This window comes from Lepus europaeus, chromosome 12, assembly GCF_033115175.1.
Source record: "Lepus europaeus isolate LE1 chromosome 12, mLepTim1.pri, whole genome shotgun sequence".
NCBI classification, from domain to species: domain Eukaryota; kingdom Metazoa; phylum Chordata; class Mammalia; order Lagomorpha; family Leporidae; genus Lepus; species Lepus europaeus.
The window spans coordinates 88,231,834-88,253,534 of NC_084838.1; the positions used below are offsets into that span (position 1 = coordinate 88,231,834).

The 21,701-nt window shown below is 37.9% G+C and overlaps 2 pseudogenes; one reads left to right on the forward strand and one right to left on the reverse strand.

Annotated features, from left to right (window-relative positions):
• Positions 1-8,949: 8,949 nt before the first annotated feature.
• Positions 8,950-9,507, reverse strand: LOC133771343 (ubiquitin-conjugating enzyme E2 D3-like; annotated as a pseudogene).
• A 2,915-nt stretch (positions 9,508-12,422) lies between these two features.
• On the forward strand, positions 12,423-21,322 carry LOC133771050 (52 kDa repressor of the inhibitor of the protein kinase-like; annotated as a pseudogene).
• Positions 21,323-21,701: the final 379 nt, after the last annotated feature.

A 21,701-nucleotide genomic window follows, 5' to 3' on the forward strand; every position in this document is an offset into this window, starting at 1 on the left:
AATTGATATTTGATAAATTAATTTTAAAAATAATATTTGTTGTTATTAATTTGCCAACTAGGTGTCAGGCTATGAACTGTATTAGCAAATTGTGCTAGTTAGAGCTCTAACTGTGCTAGGCTATAAACTATATTATCTCTAATTCTTATCATAAATCTAAAAAATAGAAGATATTATTATAGCCATTGGCTTAACTTAATGAGCTTGGCAGAAAAAATAAGGCCACAAAGGGACAGAACATTCTAATTTAACTATCCCAATTCCCACACCTGTAGTGAAAAGTTTACTCTTTAAGTTTCCCACCCTCAGGAATTACTAGGAACTTGGGAAATGCTTGTGCAAATTTTGAATTAGTCCTCTTCATTGTCTCTTGCTTCTTGCCTTCAGCCAGGAGAGAGTTGTAAAGCAGTCACAGATGGCGGAACTGGTCACCCTGGTGGCTGACCTGGAAACAACTAATGTATTGGTCTTAATTTCTCCCTATGATGTCCCCATTATGGATGATGGTTATTGTGATTTTGAATCTTCAATATCCATCAGAATACAAAGTCGTGTATACTTTTAAGCTGGGGCAGAGGAGGATGGTGTAGAAACAAGGTAATAATAACAAGAAAAAAGAATAAGGGGAATAATTTTAATAAAACTGTACATTCAGAAACTTTCTTGTAGTGTATATTTGTACAGACATTAAGTTCACGTTTCAGGTCCCATTCTAATTGCAGCTTTCTGCCAATGTGCACCCTGGGATGGAGTGAAACCTGGCTTCATGTTGGCCCAGACCTGGCTGTTGAGGGCACTTAAAGGGTGAATCAATACATATTAAGCTCTCTTTCTCTCTTCTTTGTCTCTCTTTTTCTCTATCTGCCTTTCAGATAAAATAAATACAACGTTTTAAAAAGAGACATTTTGTTAAACAACTCGATAACATGGGTAATGGTGTACAGTATTGGAAAGACAATGACCAATGAAGCCAGAAAAGTTATAACAGTTAAATAAAATCATTCAAATATAGTCTCTGTTATTTACAACACATCTGGCCTTGAACAGCTTACTTAACCTCAGTGCCTATCTATACACTAGGGCTCCTTTCGCAAAATGCTGGGTTAAGGGGCAGGCACTACACGCTCTGGTCTAAGGTGCTGACCCCTAGCGACACTAGAAGATCAGTAGATTGAACAACAGCTTTGGTGCTGACTGACCCAAGGTTCCACTCCTGGCATCTGATGAAACTGGTGACATGTGGTTTCTTTCTTTTTGTTTGTGTGTATGTGTGAGTGAGATATGCCTTTGATCCACTCTGAACCAAAGCTGACAGAGCCCTCTGATCAACATTAGAAATTTCTTTATTCAGAGAGCTCACTCAAGATAAATGTACAAACATATAAATAATAACCATTTTAGATAAAAATAGATAAAATTAGTGAAAAATAGTTTATTGTATGGTTCAATAATAAATCACACAAAATTTCAATGATGAAAAATAGAGATCACTACGGTAAAGAAAGAAATGATGGAAGATACTCGCCCTGTCTCAAAGTAGCACTCATTATTTCTGCTTCTTGTCTTTTGGATCAACCTAACTATTCAATGTGGGGAACCCTTTCTGGGCTTCACATACCATAAAGCCTGAACGTGTCTGATCAGCTGAGTGTGCCACCAACACTCCTAGAATGGTTATAAGAATTAAATAAAAATTACTTAGAATAAGAACAAGCCCAGGATGTATCACATCCCTAGTATTCAAGTATTGTTAGTTCTTTTCTTCTATCCTAAATCTCAAAAGTGAACTTTGACAATCCTACAGAACCAATCTCAGGAACCAATGAGTTCCTGAATACTACTGCCAAGGCACCCTTAAATCTTGCTCAGTTAACCAGAAAGAAGCAGGCCAAAAGCATTGCATTCCCAGAACAGTTTGCAACACAATTTAAAAAATTATTATAATCTACTAAGAGGTAAAGTAACAAAATCAGAGAAAGAAACAGGGGCAGAAACAGAGATCTTTCATTTGCTAGCTCACTCCCCAAATGCCCCCAACATCGAGGCTGGGACACATCATGGTTAGGAGCTCAGGACTCCATCCAGGTCCACCATGTGGGTGGCAGGGGTCCAAGCACTTGAGCCATTGTCTGCTTCTTTCCAGAGTGTGTTACCAGGAAGCTAGATCAGAAGTGGAAACGCCAGGACTCTAATCAGCATTTCAATAAGAGATGAGGATGTCTCAAGTGGCAGCTTGGACATCCTGCTGCACCACAATGCCCAGCCTTGGGACCCATTCTTTTCCTATCTCTAATATTACAAATATGTATCATGACATTCACCTTTAGGGCCTTCTCTTGTTCCCTATGTTTTGAGAAAAAGTTAGGAAGTTCTTAATGTAAACACACAAAACTCGTTTGGAATTTTCCTCTAGTCTTCCTCACTATTCATTTGTGCTTTCAACTCCATCTTTTTCAAAATGCTTTCTCTTGCTTTGCTAGTGGCCACATGTACGCTTTACAAGGTAGGTTGAAACTAATCACTACTGATTATTAAGTACATGACAGATCCTGGGCTAGCATGTACATAGCTGTACCACAAATTCCTGTATTACAAACATTGTTCCAATAATCTGCCTCCCCATTTCAACCAGCAACTCACAGAAGGCAGAAGCTTTGTTATATTTGATGCTGGGTCTTTAGGACTTGACAAGGTGCTTGATTACCTTGCGGAAATACATAAAAGTTTATCTTATCTGTGAAGGTCAAAATCAATCTTGTGTGTTGTTAGATGCATCTAACCACATTTCTCCCTCTGCCTGATCCTAGATTTCTTAACAAATTATAATTCACAGTACACTATGTCCCTCCTAACTATCAGCTTTAGAGGCCTTTGACTTCTAAATCCAGCTGGAGCAAGGCTTTTTCTTTGTTTAGTGATTGAGTTCAATTGGTGGACAATGCCTTGTTTAAAGCCAGAGAGGTCTGGAACTGAATCCTAGATTAACCACTTAACTATCTGTGTGATTTCAGGCACGCTCTTTTAACCTTTTGCAGTTAAGTTGCTTCCCAAGAAAATCGGAGCAAGTGGTTTCCATATCATGGGAATACCCTGAACATTATATAAGAATTCTAATCTTTAACCTGCCTGTGTAACTCTCCAGATGGAGAAAATTATATTCCACTAAAGCCACTTTAGTTTGGGAAGGGACTTTTTTTTTTTTTTTTTTTTTTGAAGAAAAGCTATTGAAAATTTGCTTGGGATAATAGGTAAAACCCTGAAAGAGGTTTGAATATGTAGAGAAACATCTGTCAGGTAGACAAAGAATTGTTTGTTAAGAACAGTGAAAGAATAGGGCACAAAGGCCTGCACTAGGCTAATCCTCTGCCTGCGGTGCTGGCACCCCGGGTTCTAGTCCCGGTTGGGGCACCAGTTCTGTCCTGATTGCTCCTCTTCCAGTCCAGCTTTCTTCTGTGGCCTGGGAAGGCAGTGGAGGAGGCCCAAGTGCTTGGGTCCTGCACCCACATGGGACACCAGGAAGGAGGTACCTGGCTCCTGGCTTCGGATCAGCACAGCGCGCCAGCTGCAGCACGCCGGCCATAGCGGCCATTTAGGGGGTGAACCAATGGAAAAGGAAAACCTTTCTCTCTCTCTAACTCTGCCTGTCAAAAAAATATAAATAAATGAATAAATAAAAAGAATAGAGCACAAAAGAGGAAGCTAGAGGAAGAAAAGAGTTGGGAAATTATGGATGAACTAAGACTCCCAAATTAAATATATATATATATATATATATATATATATTTATTTGAAAGAGTTACAGAGAGAAAGAGACAAAGAGAAAGAAAGAGAGATCTTCCAACTGCTGGTTCAGTCTCCACATGTCAGCAATAGCTGGAGCTGGGCCAGGCAAAAGCCAGGAGCCAGGAGCTTCCTCTGGGTCTCCCATGTGGGCAACATGGGCCCAAAGACTTGGCTCATCTTCTGCTGCCATTCCCAGGCTGTTACAGGGAGCTAGATCAGAAGTAGAGCAGCCAACACTCAAATCAGTGACCACATGGGATTCTGGCCCAGTAGGGAATAGCTTTACTCACTGGGCGACAATGCTAGCCATAAACCCCTCAATTTTGAATTACTCAGCAAGTATGGGATATATATTTTGAAGCACATAGTAGTAGTATATTCTGTCACTTAATAATCAGTCTATATATAATATATGTAGCTATTATTTAGTGTGCTGGCATTATTAGTAATCCGGTAGCATTAGTTAATCCTACTGGTTTATATTCTTTAAACAAGAGAAAGAGGAGTACTTGGAATGTAGAAATATAGCTTTTGTTTCATCTAGACTAGTTTTTCATCTTTGCTTTTCTAGGAAGAATTTTCACTCATATCCTGATTTTTTTTTTGCTCATAGCTGTCTATCAAGGGACTTTTATTCACTTACTCATTTTGTTAAGTTCATTGAAATTCAATAAACTGTTGCTTATATTTGCGAGGAATAGTATCAACTGAAATGCACAATTTGGGACAGACATTTGATCTAGGAGATAAGATGCCTTTTTTTGTCTTCTATTGATTAATTCCTTGAGCATTTTCCTTTGTGTTTCAACGTTGTCCCTACTATTATTCTGAGAAATTACTTCCACTGCACCTAAAATATTGGGTGCCAGAAATACACTTTATCATGTAACTCTTACAGGTTGGTGCTGATCTTTTGGATTTGTTGCTAGGTTTATACTATTCTTTTCATCTTTTATAGCTGAACTATGAAGAATAATTCCTTGAAAAGAATACATTTCTTCAACTGTGTGTCTCTGGAATATATTTACTAGAAAAGTAGAACATGGTAGGTACAGAAGAAATGTAAATGAGTGAGTAAATGGAAACTTCCAATACTCTTAGTGGTCTATTCATAATGAACAAGCAGTATAGGCAGTGAAGGTTTTAGATACCAAAACTAAATGTAAGAGGTAATCTTACTTACCAGCCCTTCAGGATCAAGCCTCAACTCATAGTTTCTAATACAAGAATGGTTTGTTTCTGGAGATCATTAAAATATCATGACTCTACTTAGTGAACACACAGATCACTTTTATCTATATGCATTGGAGCCCTGGGAAAGAGCCTTGTAAATCCACAAATGTAATGAATTCAGTATTCACTGATGAGTACTTTACTTCCACCTTTCCAGGAAACAAGAAATATACAGACAGAATTTGGATTTTAATACTCTATTCATGACTCTCCAAATGCGCAATTTTAGTTACACAGAGAGGCTTATCAATACAAAGAACAACATCACATTGGATATGAGAAAGTAGAAACAAAATTTATTACAAAGAGTTAAGAGAGAACTCAGGTTATCACTTTTCATTCCTTACAAGATTTGAATTTATTTTGTCAATGAAGCCAATATGTGAAATAATATCCTAGGACAATATGTCAAAACACATTTGTGGATCTCTCTCTGTAGTACAATCATCCAATCTATCATTTAGAAGATGGAATTACAGATTTGGGTATTCTAACTTCAAGGGCTAAGCTTGTTCTATTACAGACTCACCTGGCAAAAATGGCTTCTATGAGCCTCTGATATGTTGGACATTTTGCATGCCCTATAAGGATTGATCATCTATGAATCTCAATGGCTTGGTTTTGGCTGGGCTTTGAAGCCTAGAATATTAGCATGAGCAATGCTGCCAGGGAACAACCACAGACCTGTGAATAGTCCAGATCAGTGGTGTGGAGTATGAAGGACCAAGGAAGCGGCCACGCTCAGCTGGGCGAAGTGAAGCAAAAGCATGATTAGGATGGCATCTGGATAACAACATGAGATGAAGAGACCTGCATGGATCCAGGATGCTTCCAGGCAGCCTCACTTCCAAGGTTGTAAGCTCTACTGCGCTCATAGAGGTAAGACCAGCATTAAATCACTCACTGAAATAGATGTCAAATGTCTTAATTACATTTTCCCACCAGAATTAAAATAAATCCAAATATTGATAACCTGTATTCTCTGATAAAAGTCCAGACCTACCCAAATTCAGGGGGAGTCCCCTGCCAGGAATGAAATAATTCATTCACTATTGGGTTCACAGTATTATCTAATAAATGTTACCAGGAGACAATGAGTTAAAAATATATTTCTCCTTGTAATGCTAAATTACTGAAAGCAAAATAAATCAAAACAAAAAAATAACATAATTTCCCCAATTTAATTGAGATGAATGTGTTCTATTTAATCTAGATTCACTTGTTGAAACGCATTTTGTCTCATCACTCTCTTGAAATATTAAGGACCAGGAAAAGTTATTTTCTTCTACTTTTAAAAATTCACACATGGTGCCAGCGCTGTGGCGCAGCGGGTAAAGCCACTGCCTGCAGTGCCAACATCCCATATGGGCACCGGTTCTGGTTCTGGCTGCTCCACTTTTGATCTAGCTCTCTGCTATGGCCTGGGAAAGCAGTGGAAGATGGCCCAAGTCCTTGGGCCCCTGCATCTGTGTGGGAGTTCTAAAGGAAGTTCCTTGGCTCCTGACTTTGGAATGGCACAGCTCCAGCCATGGCAACCAACTGGGGAGTGAACCAGTGGATGGAAGTCTTCTCTCTCTCTCTCTTTGCCTCTCCTCTATCTAACTCTGACTTTCAAATAAATAAATAAATCTTTTAAAAAAATGTACACATAGGAGTGGGTATTTAGCTTCATATTAGGGTGACTTTGTCTCATATCATAATACTTGGGTTTGATTCCCAGAGCAGCTTCTTACTGCAGGTTCCTGTCAGTGTGGACCCTGTGGAATGGCTTGAGTAATTGCTGTGCCTGCTACACAGACCTAGATTATCTATCTATTGGCTCCAGCCCCAGGCCAGTCTCAGACACTATGGATATATGGGGAGTTGTCTCTTTCCCTATCAAATAAATACAATTTTAAAATTAAAATAGAACAAGGAAAATATATGGACCTGACATTCAGGAATGCAATAAATCAGGATTTTTAATGCATTGGTATCCTAATTAAATCATCAAGAGCAATATAAGAAATGGTATGTGTCTTTCATGAGAAAATAAAAAAGTGAAATTATAATAAGTTGCTTGAGTTTAATAGATATAATCACATTGAAACGTTTCTAGAGAGTGTTTTCATTAGAAAGTTATTAAATCACTAAACTCTGTTGGTTTTTCGAATTACATCATCAGATCATCTTAGAGACTGTTTGAGACTTTCATCACTCTGAATACAATGAATACAAGCCCAGTATTTTAAGCACTTGTGAATAACTCGGTCATTTTAGGAATCTAAAAATGGTCTTACTTTTATGTCTCCCTCACATCTTTAAAAATACTAGTTCAATGATTCAGTGCTTACATTGATTTTCTAAATATTTAATTAGGCTATTCTGTGAAAAGCAATAAAAAAATGATGGTCTTCTTCAGTTTTGCATAAAAAAAAAGTTAGTCTCTAATCCAGAATAGTATCATGAATCCAACATTAATGTTCCTTATTCTATTAGTTAAAGATGAACTGAGACTTAGAAAAATACCCCTATATTTACAATATTCCCATCATTTTCATTTTAGAAATATTTATTTATTTATTTGAAAGAAAGAGAGAGATCTATCTGCTGATTCATTCTTCAAATAGCTGCAAAAGTCAGGGCTGGAACAGGCTGAAGTCAGGAGCCATGAACTCAATCCTTGTCTTCCATTTGGGCAAAAGGGGCCCAAGCACTTGAGCCATCGTCCACTGCCTTCTCAGACACACTAACAGGGAGTTGGATTTAAAGTGGTACTTCCAGGACATGATAAGACACTCCAATATGAGATCCCAGCTTAACCAGCTGTGCCACAAGGCCAGTCCCTCCAGTCAGTTTCATTTGTAACTTTCATGTGGTAACACAAACATTTTGAGATAAGTATAGAGAAAACAAATTTTGAAGTTCAATTTTCCTTTCTCAAACAATTTCTGAAATGATTCCTTTCCATGATATGCCTCTAAATTGATGATCTCAATGCTAACCTTTCTCATGAAAAATCTATGAAGCAGATATATGTAGTAGCTACTACCTTAGAAGCAAAGCCCAAAGGACTGGCAACAGAAGGTTTGGTCTTATTTTTTTTTTTCATTTTTATCCCTATTTTCCATCAAATCCAAATATACAATGAAAAAATGGACAGCTGATAAGAACCCTATTGAATTCTTTTGTTTCAATTTTATTTCTACCCTAAATTTAATTATTCCTTTCTCCTACTTTTTTTTTTTGGCTTATGCAACTTTATTGAAGAAAAATAAATCAATTACTAGCAGAGCTATTAGTTGATCACTCATCCATTGACAACTTGCATCATTTATTCAGTGCTATATTAAACAGTGTATTGGAAGATAGATTAACTAATAGCTCCAAGCCTCCTAACAATTTAAATGAAAATTACAAAATGTTTGAGACCCTATTTTGAATACAAAGGGTGTTTGACTTCCAATTTCCATTCTCTGTAGAACAAGAACAGGTCATTCCTTTATTGACATGCATAAAATACATCACATTTTCTGTTCTGCTGATGCTATAAATTCAATACCAATTCTCCAGCCACATCAGTTATGAGCATAAAGCCTATCATGTAACCTCAAATCTCTAACAGTGGAAGGCTTAAACAAGGATGGATGCTGCTAGAATAACGCTGCTTCCTTTGCTGTGACAACTGGGCATCCATCTCCCTCCCTCTCAGATGATTTCTCCAGCATGTTAGAGCAGTGAGGAATGGTTTTAGTCTCATAACCAAGTTAGAGTGAAGACATTGGCCACATAATACACATGCTCCATTTTTTAAAAAAATTCTGAATCTTGGGCAACTGTTCTCTTGTAATTACTTTACAGTTTCTAAAAGCAGTTGTTGTCCAAAGCTGGAAGAACTTAAGTCTTCTCAGATGAGCATGTGAATGAATGGAGGGAGGTAAACAAAAAATAAAATTAAAAAAGATGAGGTCTAATAGGGGAGCAGCCAGATAAGAAAATCAAAAAAGGAACAGTAATTTAAAGTTTATTCCAGCTATAATGCAGGTTATTCTGACTTTAAGGTAGCATCACATGGCATACTTCTGAGTCCATTCACGAGATATTCTGTTGTACTTATCTCTGTCTGTTTTATAGATCTGTGCAATCTCTGGCACTAGGGGGGTCATCTGGGTTTGGATCACATAGCAGTGAACAAATGGATAAAAGAACTTTAGAAATAGTTAAAGCAGGAGACCACTGTGATCTTAGAATATCGAGACAAATGCTGCCATTACTGTTAATATTTGGATGATAAATTCTTGTTGTAAATGCAACCTTAGGTGGTTTGAAGGGGTAGTCTGTAGGAAAATGAATTATCAAAAAGAATACACCGCCTTGATATGGGCTGTCATTAGATCCCATAATTGTGGCTTGCCAGTGAAACATATCATCCCCAACTGGACCTGCAGAACATTGTGCTGGAGGGTCACGGGCCAAATCACTAAGTTCCTTATTAATCCGTTTCAGCACCATAGTCTGTGCTTTTAGTCTGGCTCCTCTCTCCCTCTCTCGGTGTATGCTCAGAGGTCCGGCCAAAGGACCTTCCCGGCAGGGAAGGATTGTCTCTTGGTCTCACACTGGCTCTGCCAGACACAGGCGCCTTCTTACTAAACAGATCAGAGGTTGGACTGGGAGGGCGGGGGATGGAGGCAGGTCATAGGCTGAGGGGGGAGGGTGGACGAGTGGCTTCTCCTACTATTTTTGAGTTTGGTTTGCTGTGTTTCTGAGATGCATTGATAGCTCATGTATTTGGAGCATTTCCAACTTCTTGATGTAGGCACCAATTGCTATAAACTTCCCTCCTTTTTTTTTTTTTTTTTTTTTTTTTTTTTTGATAGGCGGAGTGGACAGAGAGAGAGAGTCAGAGAGAAAGGTCTTTCTTTTCCGTTGGTTCACCCCCCAAAATGGCCGGTACGGCCGGCACGCTGCGGCCGCCGCACCATGTTGATCTGAAGCCAGTAGACAGGTGCTTTTCCTGGTCTCCCATGCGGGTGCAGGGCCCAAGGACTTGGGCCATCCTCCACTGCACTCCCGGGCCACAGCAGAGAGCTGGACTGGAAGAGGAGCAACCGGGACAGAATCCGGCGCCCTGACTGTGACTAGAACCCAACCCGAGGTGCCGGCGCTGCAGGTAGAGGATTAGCATATTTGAGCCTCGGCACTGGCCAAACTTCCCTCTTAACACTTCTTTTGCAGTATACCCAAGTTTTGATATGTTGCATTGTTCTTTCATTCATTTACCGAAAATTTTTTATCTATCCTTTGATTTCTTCTATGACCCACTGTTCATTCAGGAGCATGTTGTTCAGTCTCCATGTGTTTTCAGAGGTTCTAGAGATTTGTGAGTTGTTGATTTCCAGCTTCATTTTATTGTGGTCAGAGAAGATAAATGGCATGATTTTAATCTTTTTGAAATTTGCCGAGACTTGCTTTATAGAGTAACATGTGGTCATGCCTAGAGAAAGCCCCATGCACTGCTGAGAAGAATGTGTATTCTGCAACTGTAGGGTGAAAAGTGCTGTAGAAATCAGTTAGGTCCATTCACTCATTAGTGTCAGTTAACTCTGCTGTTTCTTTTGTTGATTTTCTGTATGGTTGATCTGTCCATTGCTGAAATTGAGGTGTTGAAGTCCCCTGTTACTATTGTATTGAAGTCTATGTCTCCCTTTAGAGCCATTAACATGTCTTTTAAAAAGACAAGCACCTGTAATTAGGTACATGTATGTTTATTACAGCCACATCTTCCTATTGAATTGATCCCTTAATCCCTAGCGCCTTTCTTCATCTCTTTTAACAATTTTTGTGTTTGATATTAGCATGGCTACAATGGCTCTTTTTTGCTTTCCGTTAGCATGGAAAATCTTTTATCCATCCTTTCACTTTCAGTCTGCATGTATCTTTGTTGGTAAAGTGTATTTCTTGTAGGCAACAAATAGATGGGTCTTGTTTTCTTAATCCATTCAGCCAGTCTATGTCTTTTAATTGGAGAGATGATGCCATTTACATTCAAGATAACTAATGATAAATAACAACTTTGCTCTGCCATTTTTCTAAAAATATTCCTATTGTTTACTTTGGATTCCCTTTGTACTTTTACTGGGAGATTTTCTCCCTTCACACATTCTTTCATGGTGATTACTATTATTGTGTTTCTGTGTGTAGCACATCCTTAAACATCTTTTTTTTAAAGCTGGACAAGCAGTGACAAATTCTTTCAATTTCTATTTGTTTTGGAAGGCCTTTATTTTACCTTCATTTATAAATGAGAGCTTTGCAGGGTATAGTATTCTGGGTTGACAATTTTTTTTTTAAGACTTAGATTATCTCTTGCCAATTCTCTCCTACCCTGTAGGGTTTCTGATGTGAAGCCAGCTGTGAGTCTAATTGCAAACCCTCTGAAAATAATCTGCTGTTTCTCTCATGCAGATTTTAGACTCTTTTCTTTATGTTTTACTAAGGAAAGTTTGACTACAATGTGTCATAGTGAAGATGTTTTCTGGTCATGTCTGTTAGGAGTTCTATGTGTTTCCTCTACTTGGATGTTCCTTTCTTTCTCTAAATTGGGGAAGTTTTCTGTAATTATTTCACTAAATAGGCCTTCTAGTCCATTCTCTCTTTCTACACTTCCAGGAATCCCTAATACCTGTTTGTTTGTATCCCATAAGTCTCCAACATTGTTTTTAATTTTTCTAATTTCCTCTCATTTTTTTTACCCTGACTGTAAAATTTCCAGATTTGTGTTCTAGTTTGGATATTCTTTCTTCTGCCTCATAACGTATGTTGGTAAATCTTTCTGCTGCATTTTTTAATTGGATCTATTAAATTCTTCATTTCCAATATTTCATTTTGATATCTTTAAAATCTCAATTTCATGGGAAAAATTTTCATTCATGTCATGTATGGATTTCTTTAAGTCATGGTTTTGCTTATGATTGCATCTGAGTAATCCTATGATTAATCTTTTGAATTCCATTTCAGGCATTTCCTCAATCTCTTCATCTTCACATTCTAATATTGAAGTGTCATTGTGTTCATTTTGCAGCATTATATTGTCTTTTTTATTCTTCTTTCTTGAATCTCGGCAATTTTTTAGCCATTTGTGGAGATACTTGTTGGTTTTTTCCTCTGAAGGATTTTATCTTTGGACTATGCCTCTGTGGCTTAGTGGATTGTCTGTTCTCTCAGTGAATATCCAGAGGCATGTGCTAGATGTGGCCAGGGAGCTCCAGTAGGTGCTTCAGTGGGGAGACTATCCCTGATGACACCCAATTTGGGCATGGTAGACATCCTCTTTTTATTAGCTTGCAGGGTTTGATCAACTCTGTTGACATAGTAACACCCTTACCACCTCTCCTCAAAGGTAATCAATGTCCAGGTGTTGGTCTACAATGGGTGCAGAACTAATCCATGCTGCCATAAATATCACTCTAAGGGTCTGTGCAGTCCTCAGTGTAAGCACAGATCTTGTTGCAATGACCCACCACAGGCAATCAGGGAACTCGACCATGTGGAGCCACTCACTGAGATCACTCAGAAACCCAGCTACACTCTGCATCCTCTCCTGTAGTAACAGTATTCCTGCAGTCTCAGCACACAAGGCTCCCACAGTCACAGAATGCCAAGGATCTGCTCCGCCCTGCTATTCTATCCCTTCTACAGAGGGGCAGAGACACTCCCAGAACCAACCTAATGTGGGACTCCACCAAGGCAGTTTGAGCCCCAGAGCCTGTGATGTTATGGGAGCCTGGGGATACTTCACAGACCTATGTTGGTACCCAGCCTCCTGTCAATACTCTGAGCCATACCCAGTTGTGTCTCCTCTGATGATTGCTCAGCATGTGGACATGAGCTGGTGCAGCTGTTACCTATGTCCAAAATGGTGCATGCCCTCTCTTAGCTAGTTGGTGAGCACCAGCACAGGGACAGAGAAAGTGCCCCATTTTTGTCCTCTTTTTGGCAGGTACTCTGTTCTCCACAGGGCTTCAGGCCAAACCCACAGCAGGCTCTCTCTGCAGCTATATCACCAGTGGCATAGTCTGCTACAGTCTGGTACTCTCCAAAGCACTCTCCAAAACTGGCATTCAGATCCTTGGCTACTGGGGCTCCATGTTGTATATGTGATTGTGCTGCACATCCACACCATTCATATAGGTCCAGAGTGTCCATCTTCCTTCTGTGGAATTTCCACTTCAGTTTTCTCCCTAGCTGTTCCCTAAGATTGCATTCTACACATTTTTCACCACCTTTCCCTAGCCTAGAGCAGTTAGTTCCCTCCCTTTTCTGCCTCAATGCTAAAATTCATATGGAAATACAAAATACTCTGAATAGCTAAAGCAATCTTATACAACGAATACAAAGCTGGAGGCATCACAATAACAGATTTCAAGACCTACTACAAGAATTTATAATCAAAACAGCTTGGTACTGGTAAAATTAATAGATGTATAGATGAATGGAACAGAATAGAAACTCCATAAATCAAACCATGGATCTGCAGCCAACTTATCTTTGACAAAGGAGCTAAAATCAATCCTTGGAGCATGGACATTCTCTTCCAGAAATGGTGCTGGGAAAATTGATTCTCTGCATCCAGAAGTATGCAGCAAGGCTCCTGCCTTACATCTCATACAAAAATCCACTCAAAATAGATCAAGGACTTAAATCTATGACCTGATACCATCAAATTACTAGAGAACATAGGGTAAACTCTGCAAGACATTGGCATAGGCAAAGAGTTCTTGGAGAAGATCCCAGAAGCGCAGGCAATCAAAGCAAACTAGACAACTGGGATTACATCAACCTGAGAAGATTCTGCACTGCAAAAGAAACACTCAGCAAAGTGAAGAGGGAACTGACAGAATGGGAAAAAATATTTGCAAACTATGCAACTGATAAAGGATTAATATCCCGAATCTATAAAGAGCTCAAGAAATTCAATCACAACAAAACAAACAATCCAATTAAGAAATGGACAAAAGACTTGAATAGGAATAGGCATTTTTCAAGAAGAAATTCAAATGGCCAAGACACACATGAAAAAATGCTCAGAATCCCTAGCCATCAGGGAAATGCAAAACCAAACCACAATAAGGTTTCACCTCACCCCAGTTAGAATGGCTTTATTACAGAAACCAACAAACAACAAATACTGGTGAGGATGTGGGGAAAAATGTACCCTAATCCACTGTTGGTGGGAATGTAAACTGGCATAGTCACTGTGGAAGACAGTATGGGGATAACTCAGAAGCCTGTATATGGACCTACCATATAATCCAACCATCCCTGTCCTTTTGTGAATTTACTCAAAGGAAATGAAATAACTATATGAAAGAGCTACCTGTAACCCCACATTTGTTGCAGTTCAATTTATAATAGCTAAGAAATGGAATCAACCCAGATGTCCATCAACTGAAGACCAGATAAAGAAATTATGGTATATATACACTATGGAATACTACTCAGCAGTTAAAAAAAACCTGAAATGGTGTCATTTGCAACAAAATAGATGCAATGGAAATCATCATACTTAGTGAAATATGCATCTCAAAAAGACAAATTCCATATTTCTCCCTGATCTGTGATAATTAATAGAGTACCTAATAGGTCTGTAGAAGTAAAATTGACACTTTGAGATGTGAAGATTTGAACAGCCCTTGTCTTGACTATTGAGGAATAGGGTTTTTTCAAACTATTTGTTGAACTCTTTACTTAGTGTAGGGCTATTATTATGTATATAAAGTTAACTGAAAATAGATCTTTGTAAAAAATAAGAATGAAATAGGAGAGGGAGGAGGAAGGGTAAGGTGGCAAGAGTTACTGTGTTCCTAAATTTGTATATATGAAATGCATGATGTTTGTATACTTTAAATAAAAGGTTTCTAGGTTAAAAAAAAAGTGCCCACATGAGAATCATTTTTACAATGATTTGCTAAGCTCATAATTCTTGTTACTTTCAAGAAAAGAGAAGTAAAAATTTGATAATGTCTTGAGAGAATCCATGTGAGTGTGGCTTCATATTCAAAAATTTCCTGGGAAAATGGAAATAAAAGATAATGCAAATTTTCCATGAACTTTTTAAACACTCATATGCATACATCTCAAATTTTTTGATACTGTACAAGTATAAAATGTTCATGCATCATTTGTTTTAAATTAAAATATGAAAAGCATGCATAAAACATCTTGTGAATTTCACAGTAGAAAGATTTAATATGAAAAATTGATATATTATCTATAAAATGATTAAATATTATGGTTAAAATTTTATCTGAATATTAAAATATATATAAATTCTTAAATATAATTTGGGAGTAAAATTGCCCAAACCTTTGAACTCTTCAATTGCACATCTCCAAATTTATGAGGTAGTGAAATAAATGTTCAAAGCTCAAAAAGTTGAATACAAGTCATTAGGGTTTTTCAGCAAAGTCCATTTATTTTATACTGAAGATAATATTCAAAAAATCAGAAGTGTTATTTAGGCTAGCAGTTAAGATGTTGCTTAAGACATCCACAGCGCACATTAAAATGTCTGGATTTAGTTCTGGGTTTTGACTCCTGACTCCATCTTCCCGCTAGTGTGGACTCTGGGTGGTAATAGTGACAGCTCAGGTGACTGGGTTCCGGCCGTTCACATGGGAATCCTGGCTTGAGTTCCCAGCTCCCAGCTTTAGTCTATCCCAGTACTAATTATTGCAAGTATTTGGGGAATGAACCATTTGATGAGATCAGCCCCTCCCTCTCTCTCTCCCTCTCTCTCACACAAACACACACATACACACACACACACAATCAATCTAAGATGGAGAGCAACAAAAACAAAACATCTATAGCCAAGCTCTCAGACATTGCCTTTCACACTTAATGTGACCTGCCTCCTTTTATAATACACACAATGATTGCCAGGGATAATATCAAATTACAACTTTTTCCCTTTATCATTTGAGTATTGGGAAGACACATCACCTGTGATCTGGCAAAGATTCTTTTATCAAAAAATAACTCCCTTGTGCTAGCTCTGGGATATGTCTGACAATGAGGACACAACAGAAGACAAAGATATATCAAATGGCAAGCTTTCCTTCATTTTTTGAAATTTTACTTTTTATTTATTTGAAAGGCAGAACTACAGAGAGAGAATGAAGGAGGAAAGGGAATGAGGGAGGGAGGGTGAGAGAGAGAGAGAGAGAATCTTCCACCCTCTGGTTTTCTCCTCAAATCTCAAATGGCCTCAACAGCCAGAGCTGGATCGATCTATCTGTCTGAAGCCAGGATCCAGGAGTATCCTCCAGGTCTCCCTTGCAGGTGCAGGGGCCCAAGGACTTGGGACATCCTCTGCTGCTCTCCCAGTCACTTTAGCTCAGAGCTGGATCTGAAGTGTTGCAGTCAGGTCTCAAACCAGCACCCATAATGGATGACAGCATCATAGGCAGAGGCTTACCCTGCTATGCCCAATGCTGGCGTCAAGATTTCAAATCTTCTTATGATTTTACTTATCACCAAGTAAACCATTATTTAAAAACAAAGACCATAGTAGAGCTTTTAAAAATAAAGACCATAGTAGAGCTTTTGAAAATCTCTCCCAAGTTCAACTCAAGCCAAATGCATACTCACGTCTGTTCAAAATATACAACTTCATCAGCTATAGAATTTTTGATTATTAGTTTGGGGTACTTTATTTTCCTTTTAGCATTCTAAAGATTATATTTACGTTTTTATTTATTTATTTATTTTTTGCCTCCATGTCTTTGATAAGAAGTTGACAGTTTCATTCTTTCTTTATATGAAATGTGGCCTTTTTTTTTTCTTTTGCTGATGCCTACAAGTTTTCTTCATTAGTTTTCTGTTTTTAAGAGTTCCCCTACATTTATTTTTAAGAATCTGATTATAGTGTGTGTGTGTGTGTGTGTGTGTTTGAGTCTGTACAATTGTGCCTTTTACCAACTGGTGAGATTTGGAGCCCTTGTTTCATCAAATCTTTCCTGTTGTTCTCTCCCTTCTATTTTTATAATTCCCCCACAGTTTCTGAAAGCCCTGTTTATTTCTTTTTCAATTCTCTTTCGCTGAGTTCTAAGATTGGATAATGCTTATTAAACTATCTTCAAGGTTAATATCTCTTTGTTTTTATCACCTTGACTCTGTGACTAAGAGAAATTTACATATCAGATACTTTATTCTTTATTTCAGAATTTATATCTTGCTCTTTAGTATACATTATGTTTGATGAGATATTTTATCTTTTCACTCTACCTGAGTATATTTTTCTTTATCTTATTGAGCACAAGAGCTTAAACTTCTTGCTGTTCCCATTTCTTGAATCATCTTGTAGTTCTTATGCCTCAATTGTTCTATATCAACAATGAGTCAAATTTTTCTAAATCTTTATATATAAAGTAATTTTGTAAATGTTTTATGGATTTCAGTATATTTCTCAGAAGAGTGCTAATGTTTTTAAAGAGGCGATTAACTTGATTGGATTCAGCCAACTCTGTCTCTTGGTTATCAGCACAACTGTCACTTCATTTCTCTTTATCTGAATTCTATACAATAGTGGTTCTAGACTCATCCAGAGGTTTAGAAAAATTATTATACAGATTTGGAAGCTTCCTTTTTTCAGTTTTCTACGTTTTCTAGAATTCTTTTTTAAATATTCAATAACTTTTGTTTAGCTTCAATCTCTGCTCTCTGATTCCTCAGGTCAGATAAATATGGTTTTCTATCAGAGCTTCAGGCATCCTGTGTGGCTGTGACTACAGACTGATCTCAGAGTGAAGACAAAGCAATTGGAATTTTATTCCATGCTATCCTCTTTTAAAACCAAAATGGAAACTCCTCTTCAATAACTGTTAAATTTTCCATACTAGAATGAGAATTCCTGACAGATTTTTATGTTTTTATTTGATTGAGTGATGCATGAGACATGGAATTGTTACTTGAATGATACTTGGAAGATTTAAATATCACATAAGGGATTTTTCTCTCATGTAATTTAGAATCTGAAATCTATAGCATTAGTAATATAGTCAAACCAGAGAGAAAACATCCAATTTAACATTCTGCTTCATATAATCCTATTTAGAAATACCTAAAGCATCACTTAGAAACATGCTGAAAAACATGAGAGTAGAAATAGAGAAATAAAAAAATGATATTGTGATAATACTCACTGTGTGAAGTGACTAAATCATGTGTTCCTAGTTGGCAAATCTATATATATATATATATATATATATATATATATATATATATAATGATGAGGAGGACTTTATTTGTCCAGGAAAAGGCGCCAAATTTCAATTACTTCAAATTAAAGGTTCTGAGAAAGTCTTGTACAACATTTCTGTTAATCTCATCTCCCTAGTGGTAAAAGAAGTGACTTTTAAAACTACCATAATAGATTCAGTTTTAACTAACAGAGGAGTTACTGTTGACAGAAAAATGATAAACATCTTAGAAGGCATCAGTTTTGTCATATTAGATTACAGTACTTCCAGTAGAAAAGATTGGGCAAAACCTGTTTAAAATACTCTGCTAAGACACTTACAGGGGCATGCTTCAAAAGTATTATTTATGGTTGCATGGGATGTGGTTTCCACATATGACTCTTGCATGGTTGGAGAAAGTCAAGAAGCTTTTATTGTTGCAGTTCCAATTATGAAATAGAAAATCATTTTAGGAGAAAAAAAAAACAAAGAGGAAAGGCATGAATGAATTGTTTGCCTCAAGATTGGACAGAATAAGTAACCAGGGATGTGAATGACACCATGCTGTCAGTGAGACGAAGTCCAAAATAAGTTGATACAAATACCAAGTGCTAAGACAACAATATTTTAAAAATATTGTTAAATAAATAAGAAGGTGACCAAGCTTGCCAAACAAGCTGACAGGTGTGGCTCCCCTCCTGGGAGCCTGGAAGAGCATGTAGTCAGATCTGGCCTTCTTCAGGTGCCCGTGGGTCTGGCCAAACATCAGAAGGGGGTGAATTGTAGGAGGGCAGACTTAAAAGATAAAATACCTGATCAATTACATAAATATTATCGATTGTGTGCCAAACACTTTGAGAACTCTAGGATCTATAGAACTAGTTCTTATAGAACAGATCTTTGAGATAATGAAATACCAGCAATATTTGGCCTTACCAATCATTCAAACAATCCTTACAGCAGACACAGCGAATGAATGAAAGAATTGAATGAAGATGAAATCAAGACACTGAAAACTGAAAAAAACTGGTGGAACTTCTGAACAGGCGCAAAGGACAGAAACAAACAACAGCAATGCTCAGGACCCCAGAGGAGAAGAAGAGGGTGATGAGCAAGATGAAGAATTTTACCTTTAACCTTGAGGTGAAGGGAAACAAAGAATATTGAAAACCTTTCTTTGAAATTTTGATTTTTATGGGCAAACAAAACATATCTCTGGATGGACAGAAGATAAATGAAATTTCAGAAAGTCTCTTTACTCCCGATAATTTTCAGGCTCTGCTGGAGTGCCAGAAAATTCTAGTGAAGAGGTCCTGAGGAAGCATTTTGAGATCAAAATGTGTTGGTTAGGTTTGTTGAGAATCTCATGACCTGAGAGAAGAATCTGTGGGCTTCCTGCCTGATGAAGCTGATGCAGAAATTTTGACTGTGGGGGTCTTCCTCTCTTGGAGTCAGCAACAGGAGGTTTTGGACCTCAATAAATCTTGCATTGCTGGAAGGAAGGAAGGAAGGAAGGAAGGAAGGAAGGAAGGAAGGAAGGAAGGAGGAGGGAGGGAGGGAGGGAGGGAGGAAGGAAGGAGGAGGGAGGGAGGGAGGGAAGGAGGAAGGAAGGAAAGAAGGGAGGGAGGGAGGGAGGGAGGAGGGGGAAAGGAGGGGGGAAGGAGAGAAGGAGGCAGATTGGCTGGGAAATTTCACACTATGATAACTGAGAAGTGAGGACTAAATATGGAATATTGCTGTGGCCAGACTTACAATGTGTCTGGTGGATTTTCTTCCCAAAATAAAAATTAATGCTTCTATGCTTTTAGAGGAATATCCCCAAGCTGTCTACATGCTATGCTCTTCCTGTACCTTAAAAATGTGGTTAGAAAAAATCAGTGCCTGTTGTGGTGGTATCTGTTGCATTGGAAACAATTGAGGAAGTTTGTTCTTTTTTCCATCCATCAACACAACTGCTTCTTGAACTTGACAATGTGATTTCCATTCTTTTCAGAACAGTGAAAAAGAGGCAAAGAACAGAAGGAAATTTGACATTCTCAATCATGATTCTTTTGAAATTCTCATGGACCTTCTTCAAGCACTTGTTTTATGTTTAGATGGTATAAATAGTGATACAAATATTAGATCAAATACCTGCATAGTGGTCCTGCATTTGTACTCTGTAGTGCAGTCACAAATTTTGATTTCATTGTTACCATTGTTGTTCTTAAAATTGTCTTATCTTTTACAAGAGCCTCTGGGAAAAATCTCCTGGGTCAACCAGTAGCTTGACCACAATCCTACATTTGCTGAATGAAGTGATGGAAAATATTGAAATGTATCATGAGTTTTGGCTTGAGGAAGCCACAAACTTGGCAACCAAGCTTGATATTCAAATGAAACTCCCTGGAAAATTATACAGGGTTCATCAAGGCAACTCTGGAGTCTCAGCTAACTTCTGAGAGTTCCTATAAAGAAACCTTAAGTAGTCCAACAGTGGAGCACATTATTCAGGAATTTAAAGATGTATTTTCAGAGCAGCACCTCATGGCTCGCAAATGCTTTCCTCTGGTACCCTTGGTCATGGGACAGCTCAAATTCAATACATCAGAGGAGCATCATGCTATCATGTATGGAAGTCTCTTATCCAATCCTGAAGCTCTGTCAGATTAGCTTCATTGTTGGCAAACAAAATGGAAACAAGGAGGCAAAGGTATAGAGCTTCCATGCATCCTTTATGAAGGCCTCTATCTGCCTGACATCAAGCTTTTCCTAATGTGTATGTCTTACGGAGGTGCTGTGTGTTCTTCCTGAAGTGAAGGTTGAGAATGAGTGCTATGAAAATGGACTCAAGTGTCTCAAAGCATACCTGAGGAACGTTTTAACAGATTAAAGGTCAAGTAACTTGGCTTTGGCTAATATAAATTGTGATGTAAATCATAATCTGTATTTATTGGTGGATATATGCATTAAACTACACAACTAAGTCAGAGCTTCTGACAGACAATTCAGAACCCATTGAAAATACTTCAGAGACTTTAAAAATAGACTTTCTCTTTTATTTGATACCCATAGGCCACTTAATCAATGAATATCTCTACCTATAGGCCTCCCATTGACTATGTGAGCCTTTGATAATCTCCCTAAATGGCTGCTGTTAAACACTCATGCTTGGACAACCTCTCAAAATAGCAAAAAATAGCATTATAAGTACTTTTCTTCCAAAAATAGCATTGCAATTGACATTCCCTTTATGTGGCTCTGGTAGTAGCATTCTGGAATTACTTAAGTTATTTTATTTTTTAAAAAATATTTGTTTATATTTTTGAGAAGTAGAGTTACAGATAGAGAGGGAGAGACAAAGGTCTTCCATCTGCTGGTTCCTTCCCCATATGGCAATAATGGCCAGAACTGGACCAATCTGAAGAAGCCAGGAGCTTCTTCTGGGTCTCCCACATGCATACAGGTGTCCAAGCACTTGGGCCA